The sequence below is a fragment of the Muscardinus avellanarius genome, assembly GCF_963383645.1.
Source record: "Muscardinus avellanarius genome assembly, chromosome: X".
Classification (NCBI taxonomy): domain Eukaryota; kingdom Metazoa; phylum Chordata; class Mammalia; order Rodentia; family Gliridae; genus Muscardinus; species Muscardinus avellanarius.
Genome location: NC_137792.1, coordinates 50,144,156 through 50,157,124, shown reverse-complemented (window position 1 = coordinate 50,157,124; position 12,969 = coordinate 50,144,156).

Genomic DNA, 12,969 nt, shown 5'->3' with positions numbered 1-12,969 from the left:
TCAGCAATCCGTTTGGTTGGGACAGTGGCTTTTAGCTGGTGGTGGCTTTGTACTCTGTGTTGACTGCTTCAGGAGCATTGAGGCAGATCTGTAAGCCTGGTGGCTCTGGAAATACCCAACCTGGAACAACACGTCAATCTCTTTTTTTTTTTTTTTGCATACTTCCAAAGACTGTGTCCTTGAGGTGCTGGCCAGTAAACCCTCTTAAGATTTGGAGAAGTTTGGAGAAAAGAATGGTTTTTCTCCTGAGGTGACTCTACCATCTCTGTTTTTTTATGAGGAAGATGTAGGGAGGTGGTTGGTCCTGAATAGGGGGCCCTCTTTATTTAGAATGGGAGGTATTTTGAGGACCGCTTTTCCTACAGCTGTGGACCTTAGTCATCAATTTCAAGGAAATTGGTCAAATATTGTTTTGGCATCTCATGTCATCATGATACCTGAATGCATCTATACCACAGAAATGTTTATATATGTATGTAACATATATGTATGTGCAAAAATGTTTGCTAAAGCACTTTTTGTATTTGTGAGAATTTTGAATAAAGGCCTTAAGTGCCCATTAATAGGACTAAGTTTAAGTAGGTTATAGTATACTAATACTATAGGACATCACCTTGCTGGAATGGCCCTACTTCATGGGTCTCTCATTTGTTTAAGACCAAGAGTACCTTGGATATTGGACATGTTATTTTTGTGGTGTTGGCAGAAATGCAAGAGGTAATCGTGGTTCCTTTGAAATCTGGGATCAAATCAGCACATTACTACGTTGCTCACATTCTCTTAGCTCAAGGTAGCCAATATCAATGAGATATGGAAATACATATTACTAGAGGGAGGAACTTCAAACTCACATGGCTTAGGACATGGGGAAAGGACTGCATTCTACCACAGTTGCTAGGCAGTGCTAGGGTGTGAGCAAAAATGCTGGTAGTTTCCCTTGTGGTGCATGTGTTGGCAAAAGAAAACTCCAAGTATGTAGCAATTTTTTCTGTTCTGGGATATGGGCAGAGCTGGTGGTTCTGGCAAGCAGTTGCCTTCATCTATGAGCCCTTGGTGAGTGTGAGCCTTTTTAGCTGTCTACTGTTTTGCTAGACAATAAATACCTCATTTAAGAATGCACATATATGGTTAGACTTCTGGATATATGCTCTGAAAGCACTTCAGGAACGTGTCACAGGAGCAAGAAAATGTCTCTATGTATATTGTCTACTCACACTGCATGGGCATAGAAGAGGAGAGAACACTCACTGAAGGCAGTGCTGCTGCAGCAGAGTGTTCACACAAAATTGGAGGAAACGGATTCTCTGTTTACTCCAGCCATGAATCACAGCTTATGAGAAAGAATGCAGAAGACAGATGGTCAGGTTGATTTGGGCTTAAAACTTGTGATTGTCTAGGAGGTGCAGGAATCGTGTCCCCAGTTCCTAAAAGGTATCATGATGAAGACAAAGGACAGGGAAAATGAGAGTAATGACGTGAACAAAACCCTTAAGTATCAGGGGGCTATGATCAGAAAACCATGTATTTTTCATTTTGTTTTGAAACGTACTATAAAACACAAAAAGACAAAAATTATCTGAGAGCATACCATTTTTGTTTAATTATTTATTTGCAGCATTAACAAGTTTCTATTACAAAATCAGTAGGAAACAGAAAGAGAAAAGAAGAAAAAGCAGCATGCAGGCATGCTGGAGAGCCCAAAAATGGGACTCTGACTCCTCTTCATCCCCGGCCTTTAAATAGATTTTGTATTGGTAGAGTATACTATTTTATTTTATTTTTTGAGAGAATACTATTTTGAAAGCAATCACGTGAGGAAGTGAAAATCAGTCCCTCAACCCACTTTACAGAAGAAATCATGATCAACACAATACATTTCAGTCATGGTAGTAATATAATCAAAGAAAGACAGGAAAAACTATAATTTCTGCAAAGATTGAGTTTTAGCTGAGCGTGGTGGTGCATGCTTGTAATCCCAGCATTTGGTAGGCTGAGACATTAGGATTAGGGTTCGTGGAGAGTCTCAGCTACTTAGTGAGGCATTTTGCAACTCAGTAAGACCCTGTTTCAAAATAAAGAATAAAAAATAGAACTAGGGGTGTAGCTCAGAGGTAGAATTCCCCTGGGTTCAATCCCTAGTACTGCAAAACAAACAAACAAACAAGCAAAAACAAAAAAGAAAAAGAAAAAGAAAAAAGAAAAAAAAAAGCTTATCTGCAGAAGAAAACAAAATCCATTCAAGCTACTTTGGGGAGAGAGAGGTCTATTAAGAGGGGTATCACACATGTCTGTAACCTCAGTACTTGGGAGCATAGTCAGGAGAATCACAGGTTTGAGGCCAGACACAGCAACTTAGTGAGAACCTAAGCAACTTCGACCCTGTTTCAAAAAAAAGGGGCGGGGAGGGGAATGGAGTTGTAGCTCAGAGGTAGAATACCCCTGGATTCAATCCTCACTGATGCTGCTGTTGCTACTACTACTACTACTACTACTACTACTACTACTACTACTACAAAAAGGGGTGTTAAGTAAACTCATATGATTTTTGGGAGAACTGATGTTCCAGAAACAAATTATCAAGTAGAGTAGGGTCGTGCCAGCTCCACAACCAATTGGTCTGTTGTGAACTTCACTGGCAAGAGGATGGTTCACACCCTGACTCTCTGGTTAATTCAATTTCAAAATTAAGGGCATGAGTTTCTGTATCTGGTTAGAAGGATCTAAATCTCATGTGGAAACCCATTTGAAAAGGATTCCAGGAAGGTCATTTTAAGCTTCCCAGCACTTGTACTATGAGAAGGCACACGGGAAGGCACTTGGAGTATCCAGCTCCCACTAACCTTCACATCTGTCTAAGCCATGGTACACTGATGACAATCAAGAAGAGCTCAGTGAGTTGATACTATTAACTAAGTTCTAGAGTTTATTCAGATTTTTTCTTTTTCTTTTTCTCTTTTTGGTGGTACTGGGGGTGGAACCCAGGGTCCTTCTACCTTGGGGCTATCCTCCCAGACCTATTTTATATTTTATTTGGAAACAGGGTCTCACTAAGTTGCTGAGAGCCTCACTAAGTAGCTGAGGCTGGCTTCGAACCTAGGCGATCCTCCTGTCTCAGCCTCCCAAGCATTAGAATTAATTACAAGTGTTTGCCACCATGCCCGGCTCAGATTTTTTCAGTGTTTCCATTAATGACCTTTTTTTGGTTCCAGGATCTAATTTTAGGGTACCAAATTGCATTTATTTATTACAATACATTAAACACACATTTTGTTAGTTTTCTCTGATTGGTGACAGTTTCTTGGTCAAGTGTCAAGTGACCTTGACACTTTTTTTTTCCAGAATGCTAAATAAAAGCCAAAATGGAGAGCATTTAAATGGAGATAAATTATTAGCGCATATGGTTAAGTTAAATCAGGTGATTTTATCCTTGATTTAGGTCATAGCTGCCAGGTTTCTCCAATGGGAAGTTACCATTTTCCTTTTCAGTAAATTTTAAGAAGGGAATAAACAAGTGTAGCTCACCCTCAAAGGGAGGAAAATTAAGCTCAACCTGGAGTAATTAATAAACATTTTTGAGGAGATATTTGAGGGTAGGGCAACTTTCCACTATTTTAGCATCTGTTGATGGATCTTGCCAACAGCAATAATTATTGTGGTGTTCAATGGTGATATTCAATTTCTTTCATTTCAATGTCTCATGATTTCAAGTATATGCATTTAAAGCTATGACTTTCTCTGAAAATCATTGCCTTCTATTTTGATATGCAATACTTCCATTGCCATTGGGTTCCAAAAATTTCGCGATTTCTGCCATTATGGGCTCTTTTATCAATGAGTTATTCAAGAGTGCATTTTAAAGTTCTAAACATATATGTTTGACTTTAAGCTATCATTTAAAAATTTATCTAGAGAACTCTAGATGAAGAAGGAGAAACCACAGAGGAGCAAATAAGGTGAACTGAGGGGGATGGGAGGGGGAAGATGGAAATTCTCAGACTTTTGGGAAGATGGTGACCGATAAAAGCAGCATTTACGAGTCCTGCTAACACTCTTATCTCTATTGCCACAAAATCAGCGCTTTTCATAGCCAGAAAACACTATCAGCAGAGAAATAAAAAAAATGTAAACAAAAGGGACAGAGAAAAAGAAAACTAGAAGAACAACCAGAGACCAGAAAAGAAACCAGTCTGGATAGCGGAGCTGCACCGGCACCATCATGCATCACAGCACCAGGCTCCAGAGAGGAAAGGTAAACAAGGAGCTGAAGTGAGCAGCTGTGGATCATTCGGGTGTAATTCAGCAGTTCATTCAGCGCAAAGAACATTTAAAGCTCCCAGTGGCCGAGCTCATCACGCCTTCCAGGGACTCAGAACGGAGCTCAAAACCAGAAAAGAAATATGCCAGCCTCACAGCTGAGGGCATGGCAGTGGCGCAATATTGCCAGCAGCAGCGAATTCACCATGCCCTAGACAGCGCGCACAATAACCGTGAGTAAAATTGCGGCAGAGAAATCCCCAGGGACTTGCACATCTTTAATAATCTCCCTGGGTCTGAGATTTTGCAGTCCAACCCAGTGAAAGAGTAGCAGTGGCAGTGATACCACACCCTAGTCGTAGCTCTCCCTGGGAAAACGCCCAGCCTGGCACCCCCACAGTTTCACGCAGCCTTGATTAACTCCCTGGGTCTGAGACTTTACGATACAACCCAGTAAAGGAGTAGTGGTGGCTGAGATTACCACAGACTCGAGATCCAGAACACCCTAAGTGAAGTCGTGGTGACCCGGGGAAGAACCCAGAGAAGGCACAAATTTCTGAAATCATGGGAAAGAGGAATAACAATAGAGTAATGAATGCCCACAACCCAATATCAGAACCTGATAACATAGAAATTCAGAGATCTCCAGAAGACCAAATCAGGAATATAACTGTAGAAATAATACAGGACTTTTGAAAGAATTTAGAGAGAGTCTAAAAGAAATAAAGGGAGCAATCATTGAAGTAAAGGCATCAATTCAAACTATGAACAATCGATTAGACCACATGGAGAATAAAATCTCACTCCTATAAGATGATCACTCCAAAAACAAATACATAATTTATAACTTAGAAAAATAAGTCAGACAGCAGGAATCTGACATTGAAGAAATGTGGGCCCACTTTAAGAGCTAACCTAAGAATAATCAGAATAGAGGAGGGAAAAGAAGGTGAAACCAAAGGGATCAATAATCTCTTCAAGATTATCATTTTTAATTTTGGATAAATTGCTATAATACTAGATGTCAACCACTAAGCCAAGCATGGAAAGGAGGGATGGGGAGGGAGTGGGGTGGGGATCGGGTGGGGGTTGACTGATGATGTGTGCATGTAGGTCTACAAAAGTTTTTTTTTTGTATCCCACTATGATGTATGAATACAGTGCACCAATAAAAATTTTTAAAAAATCTCTTCAAATAAATAATAGCAGACAAATTTCCAGACATAGAGCAAGAGGTCTATACACAGATCCAGGAAACTTATAGAATTCCCTTTAGACAGAATCAGAGAAAAGGTTCCCAGTGCCATATAATGGTCAAACTGACCAATGTGGAAGCCAAGCAGAGAATCGTAAAGGCAACAAAACAAAAGGCCAAGTGACATTCAGAGGCAAACCAATTAGAATCATTCCAGACTTCCCAAACCAAGTCATGAAAGCCAGAAGGGCTTGGAGTAACATATTCCAAACTCTGAAAGAGAACATCTTCCAGCCAAAAATTTCCTACCCAGCAAAACTATCTATCAAGTTAGATGGGGAAATAAGAAGTTTCCATGACAAACAGAAACTGAAGGAATTTATGTCTTCAAAACCTGTACTAGAGAAAATACTCAGAGATTAACTACAAAGAAGAAATTGGTAATACACACCAGAACCAGAGAAAGTAGATTTTCTATCCAGCAGACAACTAAGCAAAGAAGAATAAACAGTATTTCAAACAGAAATAAAATCTTAACATGTTAGGAACTAAAAATTATCTCTCAATAATCACACTGAATGTAAATGGCCTCAATTTCCCAATAAGAAGACATAAAGTAGCAAAATGGATTAAAAACCAGAACCCATCCATCTGCTGCTTACAAGAAACACACTTTACAAGTAAAGATAGTAACAAACTCAAGGTAAAGGGCTGAAGTGAGATAATTCATGTTAAGTAGCCATCCTAACAAATGTGAAGTAGTATTTCACTATAGTTTTTATTTGTATTTCCTTAAAGATTAGTTATTTCATGATATTGATGAGTGATATTCATGTGTTTATTGGTCATATAAAAATTTTTGGAGATTCATTATCTATTTTAGTCTTTTACCTATTTCTAAATTGTATTGTTTGCTTTTATTGTTGATAATTTCTAGGATTTGTATTTGGAATATTAATATATCTTCAGATGTAGCATTTAGAAATATTTTATCCCATTCTATCAGTAACTTTTAATTCTCTTTACATTGTCTTTGGATGTACAATATTTTCTATTTTTATGAAGTTTGTTTATTCTTTTGTTTTCTGTGCCTTTGGAATCATATCCAAGAAATCACTGCCAATTTCAATGCTGTGAAGTTTTATGACTCAGGTTTTCTTCTAAAAGTTTATAGTCTTAAGATTCACATTTAGGTCTTTTATCTATTTTGAGTTAATATTTGTATATGGTGTTATGTAAGGGCCCAATTTTATTCTTTTTCATGTAGTTATTATTTTTTAACAATATTTAGTGAAAAGATTATTATTTCCTTCACCAGATGTTCTTGGAAACCTTGTCAAAAATAACTTGACCATATATGGAAGAATTTTCTAGGCTTTTTATTTTACTCCACTGGTTTATATATATGCCTTTATAGCAGTACTACACTGTTTTGATTATTGTAGCTTCAAAAGGTTTGAAATCAGAAAATGTACATCTTCTAGCTGTGTTCTTTTTTGAGATTGTTTTGGGTATTTAGAGTTCATATTTCATGTTAGGATAGATTTTTTTCTGAAAAAAATGTATGATAGTTTCACCTTGAAAAAAAAGAAAAAATATCCTCTGATAAGAAAGAAAACAAGAAAGAAATATTGAAATGTTATCTCTAAGTGATCAAAAGTTTGATATCAGACAAATGAATCTGTTATGTGCGATTATCATTGTTTATTTTGGATAAATTGCTATAATATTAAAAATAAATAAATATTTTTTTGTGGTGGTACTGGGGGTTGAATCCAGAGGCTTTTCTATTTCCGGGCTATACTCCCAGACCTATTTTTATACTTTATTTGGAAACAGGGTCTCACTAAGTTGCTGAGAGCCTCATAAGTAGCTGAGGCTGGCTTTGAACCTGCGTGATCCTCCTGTCTCAGCCTCCCAAGCGCTGGGATTACAAGCGTACACCACCATGCCCGGCTATAAGTTAATTAATTAAAATAATGAAAAGGTAGAAAACTGAGGAAGAAACTGAGTATGAAGTAAGCTGCCCCCAAAATATTGGGATAAATGATATTTGATAAAGAAAATGCTTTTGATAAAGAAAATGTTTTTCCTTTTCCAATGGATGGTCAATTTTCTATAAATCGGGACCATATGATGGAAAAAACTCTGGATCTGTCTGATTAATTTTCAGCTATTCAGCATCAAGAGAAAAACCAAACAAGTAAGACCTTTAAAAACAGACTTAAGTGATTCTTTATTAAGCTTTTAAGCCCATTCTAAAAGGCTCTTTATCGGTTCATAAGGCCTTGGATGGGGTTGCCCATTACACAAAGATTCTCCAGAGTAGCCCTGTTTACAGGAGTGTAACTTCCAGTCCTTGAATAAATACTCTCCAGGCAATAAAGCACCGCTACAAATAAAAGAAGAAAATCTTGTCTTCAAAGTTCCCCTATGTCCACGTGAAAGTTTATTGACAGAGAATGTTTTTTATGACATGAAGGGTACTGGTTCTAATGAGCCAATACAAATTAAAACCAGGTCAGTCCATGGAGCATGTGAACTTGTATCAATTCTTCAGTTAAATACATGTAGAATCGATAAAAGAAAGTCTTTGCAAAACAACCAAGATGCATCCTTTGAAAACATTCAGTGGAGTATAGATCCAGGAGTAGACGTTTCTCAGTATAAAATGGATATTACTGTATTCGATACCAAGGATAGCCAGGCGTGGTGGTGCATGCTTGTAATCCCCGCGCTTGGGAAGCGGAGACAGGAGGATGGCGCAGGTTTGAAGCCCGCCGCGCTGGCGTAAGAGACCGTGTTTCAAAAATATAAAATAGGTCTGGGAGTGTAGCCCAGAGGTAGAAGGGCTTCCAGGAACCCCAGTACCACCAAAAACAACAACAACAACAACAACAACAAAACAAAACAAAACCAAAACCAAAACAAAAACAAAAACAAAAAACCAAGGATAGCAGTCAGTCAAGGCTAGGAGGCAAGACAGTAGACATAAATTGCCCCTTGGTCAGTGAAACTGTACTTTTAAAAATGAAGAAGCAAGCTGGGCATGGTGGTGCACTCTTGTAATCTCAGCATTTGGAAGGCTAAGATAGAAGGATCCAGATTCGTGGCCAGCCTCAGCTATTTAGTGAGGTCCTTTGCAACTCACTGAGACCCTGTTTCAAAATAAAGAATAAAAAAAATAAAAAAAACAAAATAAAGAATAAAAATAGGGTTGGGGTATAGCTTGGAGGTAAAATGCTCTTGGGCTCCATCCCTGGTACAGAAGAAGAAGAAGAAGAAGAAGAAGAAGAAGAAGAAGAAGAAGAAGAAGAAGAAGAAGAAGAAGAAGGAGGAGGAGGAGGAGGAGGAGGAGGAGGAGGAGGAGGAGGAGGAGGAGGAGGAGGAGGAAAGAAGAACAAGAAGAGAGGAAGAAGGAGAAGAAGAAGGAGGAGAAGAAGGAGAAGGAGAAGAAGAAACAAAAATGAGAGAAAAGCCCAAATGGAGAGAAAGAAGAATGAATGATAGCCTGGAAGACATGTTTGCTCAGACAACACATGGTTCGGTTGAGGATTTTCCTCAGGTAGCAGATGAAGAGGAGGAATTGTCTACTGTCACAAAGAAACCAAATATACACAGTGATAAACAAGATAAAGTCAATCAGAAAGCATTTGAGGAGCCATATATATATATATATTTTTTTTTTCTTTTTTTCTTTTTCTGTGATATAGGGGATGGAACCCAGGGGCATTCTACCTCCAAGCTATACCTTCAGCCCTATTTTTGTTCTTTTTTTTGAAATAGGGGCTCACCAAGTTGTGAAGGGCTTCACTAAGTAGCTGAGACTGGTCGAGAACCTGCAATCCTCCTGTCTCAGCCTCCCAAATGCTGGGATTACAAGTGTGTGCCGCCATGCCTAGCTGTGGAGCCATATTTTAAAAATGATGAGAGAGAGAGATACAAGCTTACAAATTTTTCTCATATTGAGGTTGTTTGGATAAAAGAAGAGAGGATCAAATTGCTTGGGCACACATAAGAAATGTGAAATCTATTATGCAGATATGCCAGCAGAAGAAAGAGAAAAAAACTTGGCTTCTTGCTCAAGATACCAATTTTGCTACATTTCACCAAACACACCAGAGAATTTCTGGGAAGTTGGTTTTCCTTCCACACAAACTTATATGGAAAGAGGTTACATTAAGGAAGATCTTGATCTTTGCTCTTTTCCAAAAAGAAGGCAGCCTTACAATGCAATATTTTCTCCAAAAGCCAAGGAGCAGAAGGCATAGATATTGAAGCAAAATCAGGATAGAGGACATTTTCCCCTTTATTTATAGTTAAAGGTGGTATTAAACATTTATTTTTGATCTTTTGTAAATTCATTTATATTTTTTAATTTTTTATTGGTGAAATATAGTCATACATTTTAATGGAGTACAAGATGGTTGAGGCATACATGCACACTTCACCCAATTAGCCCCTACCCAATTCCTGCCCCATTCCCTCACCCTCCCTTCTTATGTTTGACTTAGGCATTGATATGTTTGTTAATCTATGTCATGAGCATTAGAGAATTTCTCTCTTCCCCTTCCCATCCCTTCAGTTAGGTCACCTTATTTGCTCATCTTCTTCGTCTAGATTTCCTCCTCTGACCCATTTTCTCCCTAGCTTTTGCATATTAATGAGAGCATTCAATTTCTTAGTTTTTGTGACTGACTATTCTCACTTAGCATAGTGACCTCCAGTTCCATCCATTTCCCTGTAAATTATGTAATTGTGTTTTTCTTTATGGCTGAGTAAAATTCCATTCTGTACATATCCTATATTTTGTAATCTATTCATCTGTTGGTGGACATCTTGGCCGATTCCATAGTTTGGCAATTGTGAATTGTGCAGCTATGAACATAGATACGCAGTCATTGGTTTGGTAGTTTGGTTTCCTTTCTTTTGGGTAGATACCCAGAAGTGGTATTGCTGGATCATATGGTAAGTTCGTTTCCTTTCTTCTGAGGATCCTCCATACTGTTTTTCAAAGTGGTTGAACTAATTTGCAATCCCACCAACAATGTTTTAGAGTTAGCACTTCTCCACATCCTTGCCAGCATTTGTTATTGTTTATGTTTTGAATGATTGCCATTCTGGTTGGAGTTAGGTGAAGTCTTAGGGTAGTTTTGATTTGAATCACTCTGATTGCTAAATATGGTAAGCATTTTTTTGTGTATTTATTGGCCATTTGAATTTCTTCTTTTGTGAAGTGACTATTAGGTCACTTGCCCATTTTTTGATTGGGTTATTTGTTTTCTTAGCACTGAGTTTCTTGAGTTCTCTGTATATTCTAGATATTAGTCCTCTATTGGAGGCATTGGTGGCAAAAATCTCATACCATTCTTTTGGAGTAAATTCATTTGTAAATCAGTTTTCTATTAAACTTACTTTATTTTATTTATTTTTTAATTAAACAATGACTGCACATTTATTTTGTAAAGGAGATGCTATTCTTGCAAATGATAAGTGAAGGTATTTTAATTGTTTCCTTAATGTCATGTTTTCCTGGCCTTAAACTTCTTTTTTTAAAAAACTTTTTCATTGGTGTCTTATATTAATACATCATATTGGGGTAAAAAACTTGTGTGTACATACATGTGCACATCACTGATTTAATACTTACCCAATTCCCACCCCATTCCCTCCCCATCCCTCCTTCCCTTGCTTGGCTTAGTGGTTGAATTTGATATGTTTAAGTACATTGTGTGTTTTAAATAATTTCCTTCTTCCCCCCTCCTATCCCCTAATTTAGGTTGTCTTGTTTGTTCCTCTATATGATTTCCTTTTTCATCTAGAGTTCCTCCTATGACCCATTTCTCCTTAGCTTTCACATATTAGGGAAAGCATCTGATTTCTTATTTTTTATGACTGACTAGTTTCGCTTAGCATAATGTCCTCCAGTTCCATCCATTTCCCTGAAAATGATGTAATTGAGTTTTTTTTAATGGCTGAGTAAAATTCCATTGTGTACATATCCCACAGTTTTGTAATCCATTCATCTGTTGATGAACATTTTGGCTGGTTCCATAGTTTGGCTATGGTGAATTGTGCAGCTATGAACTTAGATACACATTCATTAGTTTGGTAGTTTGGTTTCCTTTCTTTTGGGTAGATACCCAGAAGTGGTATTGCTGGATTAAATGGTAGATTTGTTCCCATTCTTCTGAGGATTCTACATACTGTTTTCCAAAGTGGTTGCACTAATTTACAATTCCACCAACAATGTTTTAGAGTTCCCATTCCTCCACATCCTCGCCAGCATTTGTTGTCGCTGTGTTTTGAATGATTGCCATTCTAGTTGCAGTTAGGTGAAATCTCAGGGTAGTTTTGATTTGCATATCTCTGATTGCAAATGATGTTGAGTATTTTTTCATGCATTTATTGGCTATTTGAATTTCTTCTTTTGTGAAGTGTCTATTTAGTTCGCTTGCCTATTTTGTTATTGGATGCTTTGTTTTCTTAGTGTTGAATTTCTTGAGTTCTCTGTATATTCTAGATATTAGTCCTCTATCAGAGGTGTAGGTGGCGAAAATATTCTCCCATTCTGTTGGCTCTCAGTTGAGGTTCTTGACAGTTTCCCTTGCTGAACAGAAGCTCTTCAGTTTCATGCAATCCCATGTGTTGATTCACCTTTTAATTTGTTGTGCCTTTGGGGTCTTGTTGAGAAAGTGTTTATCTGTTCCTATGTGTTGCAGTGTTGGACCTATGCCCTCTCCAAGGAGCTTCAAGGTCTCTGGTTTGATTTCCAAGTCTTTGGTCCATCTTGAATTGACTCTTGTGCAGGGTGAGAAAGTGGGATTAATTTCCAATTTTCTGCATATGTTAACCAGTTTTGCCAACACCATTTGTTGAAGAGGCTATCTTTTTTCCAGTGTATGTTTTTGGCCCCTTTGTCCAAAATCAATTGGCTTGAACCGTATGGACTTGTTTCTGGGTCTTCTATTCTGCTCCATTGGTCTATGTATCTGTTTTTGTGCCAGGACCATGCTGTTTTTATTACAATGGCTTTGTAGGATAGTTTAAAGTCAGGTATTGTGATTATTCCTGCATGGTTTTTGTTGCTGAGAAGTACCTTGGCTATTCTTGGCTTTTTGTTATTCCAAAATTCATTTAAGGACTGATTTTTCTATGTCTGTGAGGAATGATTTTGGTAGTTTAATGGGCATTGCGTTGAATCTGCAGATCACTTTAGGGAGGATGGCCATTTTAATGATATTTATTCTGCCAATCCATGAACATGGAATATCTTTCCATCTTCTAAGATCTTCTTCAATTTATTTTTTCAGTGTTTTATAATTTTCTTTGTAGAGGTCTTTTACCTCCTTGGTCAAGTTTATTCCTAGGTATTTTATTTTCTTGTGGGAGATCCTGAGTGGAAGTGTTTTCTGAATTTCTTTTTCAGTAGATTTATGGTTGGTGTACAGGAAAGCTTCTGATTTTTTAAGATTGATTTTGTATCCAGATACTTTGCTGAATTTGTTGATCAGTTCTAT